The sequence below is a fragment of the Choloepus didactylus genome, chromosome 4 (genome assembly GCF_015220235.1).
Source record: "Choloepus didactylus isolate mChoDid1 chromosome 4, mChoDid1.pri, whole genome shotgun sequence".
NCBI classification, from domain to species: domain Eukaryota; kingdom Metazoa; phylum Chordata; class Mammalia; order Pilosa; family Megalonychidae; genus Choloepus; species Choloepus didactylus.
Window position 1 is genome coordinate 189,163,190 of NC_051310.1, and position 8,025 is coordinate 189,171,214.

At 38.4% G+C, this 8,025-nt stretch overlaps 1 pseudogene; it reads left to right on the forward strand.

The window, feature by feature from the left end:
• The first annotated feature begins 6,742 nt into the window (after positions 1 to 6,742).
• Positions 6,743 to 7,737, forward strand: LOC119533043 (annotated as a pseudogene).
• Positions 7,738 to 8,025: the final 288 nt, after the last annotated feature.

The following is an 8,025-nucleotide window of genomic DNA, read 5'->3' on the forward strand; positions in this document are numbered from 1 at the left end:
ATACATAACAGAATGTCTCTGTTCTTAAGTGAAATACTAGAAGAATAATTGAAGAAACTGACTTTTTTACACACAAATTCCAATTGTTAAAGAAAACCTTATTATAAATGTAGTATGAATCAATGTTAAGTTGGCAAAACAATAAATGAAATAAAGGCACTTCACATGTGTTTGTTTCCCTCCTCATGAAGTCACAGGGTCAGATGAGGGTGAGATTCCACTGACCTTCTTTCATGGGGTATGAGAAGAATGGTCACAGTCAGTGCCACTTGGGCCTACTCCCTTGGGCATCAGCAAATTTGGGAATTGATGTGTTGGGGATGCCTTCTTCCTTCACTAATAAACTTGCTTTCAGATATGGAACAAAATATGTGCCACTTCTGTGGTTAATCCCTCCCAATTCAGCACCATGTAAAAGGGGGACATGGGTGGGCATTCACTGTAATCTGTGGATCATTCTCACTGAGGGAGCCAGGGTGTGTTGGCTCCCAGAACAGGTATTTCCCTCAGGGCAATGATGATTCCTGGACCAGGAAGCAAACAGAATTCAGGGTACACTATCATGGCTGTCCTCTGGGAGTCTCCATCCCTGTCTACAATCATGCCTCCAACCCACTCAACTCAAAAAATATCAGCTTATCCACAGATCATTTTGTCTCTGCATCACAGGACCACTTTGACAGTTACTCAGCATTTAGGCCCAGAATGAGACTTCTGGCAAGTACAGTGTTTGTTGCTGGGTCCAAGAATTCCCAAACACCAAGGAATACAATGATCATGGAGCAGGCATCCATGGGATCAGACAATGGCGATTCTCACATGGAAACTCTCATAGCTCACACCATGTCCACAATTAACATGCTTCTGACCCTGGGATAGGAAACCTCAGATTGTATCATCTGTTTTTTGGCTTTAGGAATCTATCTAAGTAGGAAAATAAATTGCTTGAATGCTTACTGCATCCATCTGATCCACAATGTGCTGATTCCCTTGGGTGTAGATCCAGTTGGCACTGATTCTAAATATTATTCTCAAATCCATTGAAAGGCAAGTCAGTGCAAATCACCCTGCTCTGACCCACTGCCTTCATGAAGGGGCAGCCACATCTTCTGAAATATATTTATTTCATTTCTTTTCATGAAGTTACCATTTTTTAATTTACTCTTGATAATAACATTTTCTCAACCACTGGAAAATTATATATAAACACAATATTTCTATCTTCATATATTATTTATATATTTATCTAAGAACAAAGACAGTCTCCTAGGTATTCATAGAATAATTTCCACAATCAAGAAGCTATGCATGAAATAGTCCTAGTATCACAACTCAATACCTTGCCCATATCACACCAATGGCCCTTATAATATCTTTCAATCAAGCAATACCATAATAATTATGAAAATGTTAAAGATGAAAGTAAAAAATCAAACATATTACATCATCCTGTCTCATATCATATATTGAACTTTCATTTCAGGTATATTTATTCAAGATATACTGAATATATTTCTATATATATTTTTTCTTCATATTGTTATACTTCAAGAGCACTGAAGAATCATGTAGAATATAAATCAATTGATATTTATTCAAAGGTGCTTCTTGATTTTACTAAGGTAATGAATTTTGGGGAAGAATGGCAGAAAATTATTTTGCCATCACTGATTACTTATTAAATGTTATGTTTCCTTAATTCATTTTTATTATATACTACTTTATTTTTGAAATTCATCCAAATTTTAAAACAACAAACACCAAAAACACCACAGTTCTTACAACACAAACCAAAGGATTAAGAAAGCAAATTACCTTAAAACTAACTCTTGTCTGATTCATGTTCCTAGTTTGAATTACTGTGGTATCTTCCATTCAGTTGATGAAATAACATTTCTGATATTTTAAACTGTACTCTTAATTAAGGCCATTTATTTTCTGAAAGATGTGTATAGCTGCACACTCCTGGATTTCTTAATTTCCTCTTATTATTCTTCATATACACTGTTTCAAGTCCCAGTTACCCAACTTCAAAAGTCCTCTTCTGAACCTGATGTGAGCAACATGCTGCAGTGAACACTAACAGTTCCTGAATCCCTTCTTTCACTCCAAATATGAATTGTGTTCAATAGCACAATATACAGAAGGAAATCCAAGAGTAAGAAACTTCAGGGAAGAAACCTACTTTCCCTAGTTGAAAGGAAGAAGACAGACTCAGAACATGTTCTCAATCTGGTCTAGATTTCAGGCTCTGACCAGGAAGATGAATGCACATGTGCAGTTCTACCTTCCTGCTTCACAATGAGAGGTGGGTTGCTAAGCAACAGGTATCAAATACAATGGATCTTGCTGAGGTCTGGAAATTTAAAGGGCCCACAAAGTGGCAGTATTGTGTGGAGGAATTGGGCCACAAATGGGTGTAGTAGCTTTATCAGGATGCATCTGCAGCCAAGAGGATCTGCACACGTGAAGAAATATAAGCTTTTTCTCTCCCAGAAATACTCTAAGACACAAAGCACAAGGGGTCTTCCTGTTTGGTTTGACTGCTCGTGCATAAAAGAGAAATCCCCTGGCTGAGGTTTGGCAAATGTAGTTATTCAATGGTTGAGAATATAATGATGGATTGAGGCAGGTTTCTTAGAATCAATGTTACTCCATAGGAGGGCCCTCGATGTGGCATAGCCATGCTCATTCCAAAAACTGCCTGTAATCAAGGAAAATTAAGCACTTGTGATGAATCCTGCCTTCAAAGGTTCTAACTGAAAGTAAGTTTGAATCCCTTGTCATCTTAAACCTGAATTGCTGCTGTTATTCTGCCTGCCAGATGTAACTGTCAGAGCATAAATTCTGTGAGATCATCTGGGAGTCCCATGTTACAAAGCCCAAATTATGTTTACTTGCTGTGGAATTTGAATGAATGAGATATTGCATAATTTGGGAAAGATGGTGTAAAACAGAAGGCAGGGATTATGGTGACAAGTGAATATGATTAGTTGCTGAGTCCAAGAATCTCATACACAAAGATTACTGTGATCCTGGAACAAGCCTCTGTTGGCTCTGTCAAAGGGAGTGCACACCTGGAAACTCATAGCCCACAGAGTTTCCCCATTAACATGGTTCTGTCCCTGGGATAGAGAAACCCAGATGGTATCACCTGTGTTGGCCTCTGAAATCTATATTAGTAACAAAATAAATTGCAAGAATGCTTACCTAGTATATCTGATCCAGAATGTGCTGATTCCCAATTGAGTAGATCCAGTTGGCACTGATTCTGAATATTATTCCCAAATCCAGTGAAAGGCAAGTCAGTGCAAATTCACCCTGCTCTGACACTGCCTTCATGTGAAGGGCAGCCACATCATCTGAATTATATTTATTTCATTTCTTCTCACAAAGATACCATTTTTTAATTTATCTTGATAATAACATTATATCTCAACCAATGGGAAATAATATATAAACACAACATTCCTATCTTCATATATTATCCTATATATTTATCTATAAACAAAAACATTCTCCTAGGTATTCATAGAAAAATTTCCACAATGAAGAAATTATCCATGAAATAGTCCTAGTATCACATCTTGTGGCCTTTCCCATATCACACCAATGACCTTTATATATCTTTCAAGCAAGCAATACCATAATTATGAAAATGCTAGAGATGAAAGTAAAAATCAATAAATTTATTACATAATCCTGTCTCATATCATGTATTACACTTTCTTTTCAGGTATTCATGATATACTGTAACATTCTATATATATATATTTCTTCATATTGATATATTTGAAGGCACTGAAGAATCATTATGTAGCGTATACATCAATTGACATTTATTAAAATATGCTCTTGATATGATTCAGGTAATGAATTTTGGCAGGAATGGTAGAAAATTATTTTGCCATCTGTGATTAATTTTTAAATTAAGTTTCCTTACTTCATTTTTATTATATATTATTTTTCTGAACTGTATCCAAAATTTAAAGCAACAAACAAATAAACACCACAGTTCTAACAACATGAACCAAAAAGTTATGAAAACAAATTCCCAGGAGTGCTAGGGGAAATTATGGCAGTAGAAGGAAAGATAGATGATAAAGACTGGGACTGTATAACTTAGTGAAACTACAGTGGTTAATGATGGTGACTAAATATACAAACATAAAATTGTTGTTACATGTAGGATAACAATGTCTACCTTGCAAGGTGTTGGAAGGGAGGGATGGTATTGGGGAAAAGTATAATCAAAGCAAACTGGAGTCTATGGTTAATAGTAACATGTAATATGCTTCCAGTAAATGTAACAAAGGCAATACAGCAAAGCTAAATGTCTATGAGAGGGGGATATAAGGGAGGAGTATGGGATTTGTAGTGGTTTTGTTGTCTGACTTTATTATATTATTCTATGACATTTTAATTTTTTAATCTTTTTTATTAGTACAGTTAACTTTTTCATTTTTTGAAGTAATGATTAAGTACAAGTGCTGACTGTGGTAATGAATGTACAACTATATGATCCTGTGAATTGATTGTACACTGTGGATGATTGTATGATATGTGAATATATCTCTGTAAAATTGCAGGAAAATATAAAGAAGTATAAAAGGTCTGGAGAAAACACTGAAGGATGTACCTATTTACTATTGGTGGGGAAGTAGAATGGTGTAGCCTATCTGGAGGACAGTGTGATGTTTCCAGAATAAGTAACTATGTGGGGGCCATAAGGTCCTGCAACCTCATTATGGGTATACACATGGAAGATACAAGAGCAGGGACATGAATGGACATTTGCACACTGGTGTTTATGGTGGCAGTATTCACAATTTGCAATGGATGGAGGTGGCCTAAGGGTACATTGACTGAATTGTGAACTGTGGTGTGCATAAAATAGAATACTGAGCAAGAAGAATGAAGCTGTGACACACAACTAGATGAATCAATATTAAGGACAGCATTTGGAATCAAGTATGCCAGAAATGAAGACAAACCTTATAATGCCTCATTAAAAGAACTACAATGTGTAAACTCTGAGAATTGAATGTTAGAGCACAGCTTATCAGGTAATGCTTGTTGTAATGGTCCCTAAATTGTAAACTCTTAAAGCATTTATATCTATGCCTGAGTTGTAATGGTTATCTCTAAATTCTGAGATGCTGAACTCTGTGTGTAACCTGGTCAGTCTCTGGAACTTTGCATATCTGTGTGATACCTGAAACTCAGAATTAGAGGTCATCAGCTATGAATGTCAATATTACCTCATACAGCAACTGTTAAGCTGAAAAAGAGTTCATACTTCAATTACAGATATGAGTAAAGCAGATTTGTTAGGGGTAAGGCAAATTCAGCCAAAGGGTAAAGGAAGATATTGACTGTGTTTTAAAAACTTCAACCACTGTGTGAGATGAAGGGAAGAGATATTATTTGGTACAGGATCCATATTTTCTGCAGCACACTAAATAATTTAACATATACTTTCAGGTTGTTCAAACATCATAATTACATAAACTATGAATAGGAAGTGGATCTGTTAAGTTTGTACAGTTAGTGGGAAATCCTGATACATCCCAAAGTAATTTTGGCAGAGAATAAAAATATATTTGCAGGGTCTCCCTGAGGAACTGGGGAAAAATGTAGAAAGTTTGGACTTACCCACCTGGGTTATTACTGATATTCTCACAATACCTGAGGACTAACAATCCAGTAGAATGTGCCCTCAATCTTGGGGCTTGCCCTTATGAAGCTTGTTACTGTAAAGGAGAGCATAAGCCTAATTATAATCATGCCTAAGGGTCTCCCCAAGAGAACCTCTTTGTTGCTCACATGTGGCTCTCTCTCTCTCTAAGCCTATGAGGCAGGTGAACTCCCTGCCCTCCCTGAGTCCCAGGGATGGAAGTCTCCATGCAATGTGGGGCATGGCAGATGGGGATGAGCTTTGACCCAGCATTGAGGGACACAGAAAATCTTCTTGAATAAAAGGGGAAAGAATGGAGAAAATAAGGTTTCAGTGGCTGAGAAATTTCATATGGATTCTAGAGGTCACTCTGGAAGGCATTCTTATGTGCCTTATAGATATCCCTCTGTAGTTTTTAGTGTATTGGAATAGCTAGAAGGAAATACCTGAAACTGTTGAACTGCAACCCAGTAGCCTTGATTCTTAAAGACAATTGCATCACTATGTAACTTACATGGTGTAACTGTGTGATTGTGAAAACTTTTTGGCTCACACTCCTTTATCAAGTGTATGGACAATGGGTAGAAAAAATGGGGAAAAAATAAAATTAAAATGGGGGGTGGGGGACATGGAATGTTTTAGGTGTTCTTTTTACTTTAATTTTTATTTCTTTTGGAATAAGGAAAATGTTGAAAAATTGATTCTGGTGATGAATGCACAACTATATAATGGTACTGTGAATAACTGATTATACACTGTGGATGATTGTAGGGTATGTGACTATTTCAATAAAACTATTTTTAAAAAAAGAATAGCTATCTCAAATGAATAACATTTTACATCTTAAGGAAATACAAAAAAAAAAAAAAAAAAAGAGCAGACTAAACCCAAAGCAGGTAGAAGGAAGGAAATAAAAATTAGAGCAGAAATAAGTTAGAGAACAGAAACCAATTAGTAGTTGGCTCCTTGAAAAGATCAACAAAATTGAAATACCTATATTACACTAAAATTAGTAATGAAAATAATGACATTGCTATCAACCCTACAAAATAAATATGGAATACTATGGCTCCTTCCCTCTCCCCCACCCCCATTACCTCCTCTCCCAATTCTCCATCCCCTTCCCCACTTGTCTCATCATGGCCTGACCTATTTCAGCCTAAAAACCTCCACAAAGCTATAGATGCCACACCCTGCCTATTTACTGCCAGCCTCCAGCATGGGATCCACCCACCTGTTCCCAAGCTGCCTGCTCTGTTGCTTCCTACTTGCCAGGGTAGTTTTTTGAGCCTTCTGCTCTGTGCACTCTCTACAACCTCTCCAGCCACTCAGGTTCCATGTTTCCCTTCCTGGCAGGTGAGGCTGCTGGGGCCTGGTCATGCTGGGTCACAGGGGCCCTGGGAAAGTGGTGTCAGGGTCATTGGGTTGTTGTGGACACAGTATCTTCTGGGGCTGTGCTTGTCCATGGCCTTCACCATCAAGCTCTGGAGTTTCTTCATTTACCTTTTGTGGAGGCAGATCTGCACAGTAATTCAGTACCAAAATCATTGATATGATATCCTTTTTTATCTCCTGTGTCCCAGCATCAGCTGGGCCAGGTGAAGAGAAAGATCTGAGTACTGGATCTGGTGGATGAAACACTTATCCACTCCCACCATGATGGGGTGGAGGCCAGGTTTTGTCTGGAACATCTGACTTCATCCTCAAGGTGGTAAATACAAGCATTCTGTCCAGTTTATTGCATGTGAGCATCCATGTGGATTTCTTCTTAGAAGTGGTAACCCAATGGTATGAGATGGTGATATTCACAGAAAGCATGGCAGACAAACTGGACAATAGCAGAAGGATCCTCAAGAGGAGATACTATGGACAACACTACATGTTGGAGTTGGGCACTTACATCAAGGACCTCTCTCTGGTCCACAGTGACCTCTCCAGCACTGTGATCCTGGATAACTCCCCAGGGGCCTACAGAGCCATCAGACAACACCATCCCCATCGAGTCCTTGTTAAGTGACCCCAGTGAACCAGCCCTTCTCAACCTGCTCCCAGGTAGATGACCTCAGGTTCACAACTTACATGTTCTGTGTTGAGACAAAACCTTCACCACACAAGCTCTAGTAAGAGCTACTCCCCCTCCACCTGAGTTGGGGGGAGGGAAAAGGAGGGGGCCCTTGGATGCTGTCTAATTCCCTATCCATAGTGAGGACTGCATGGGCAGTCTGTCCCTCTTACCCCTCTCTACCCTAGGAGCCCTACAAGCAGAGTACAGATGGATGCCTAGACCATTGAAGCAGCCTTCCTAACTTGATGCTGACACTCCCTGGAAACCCCAGACTGGGAGAAAG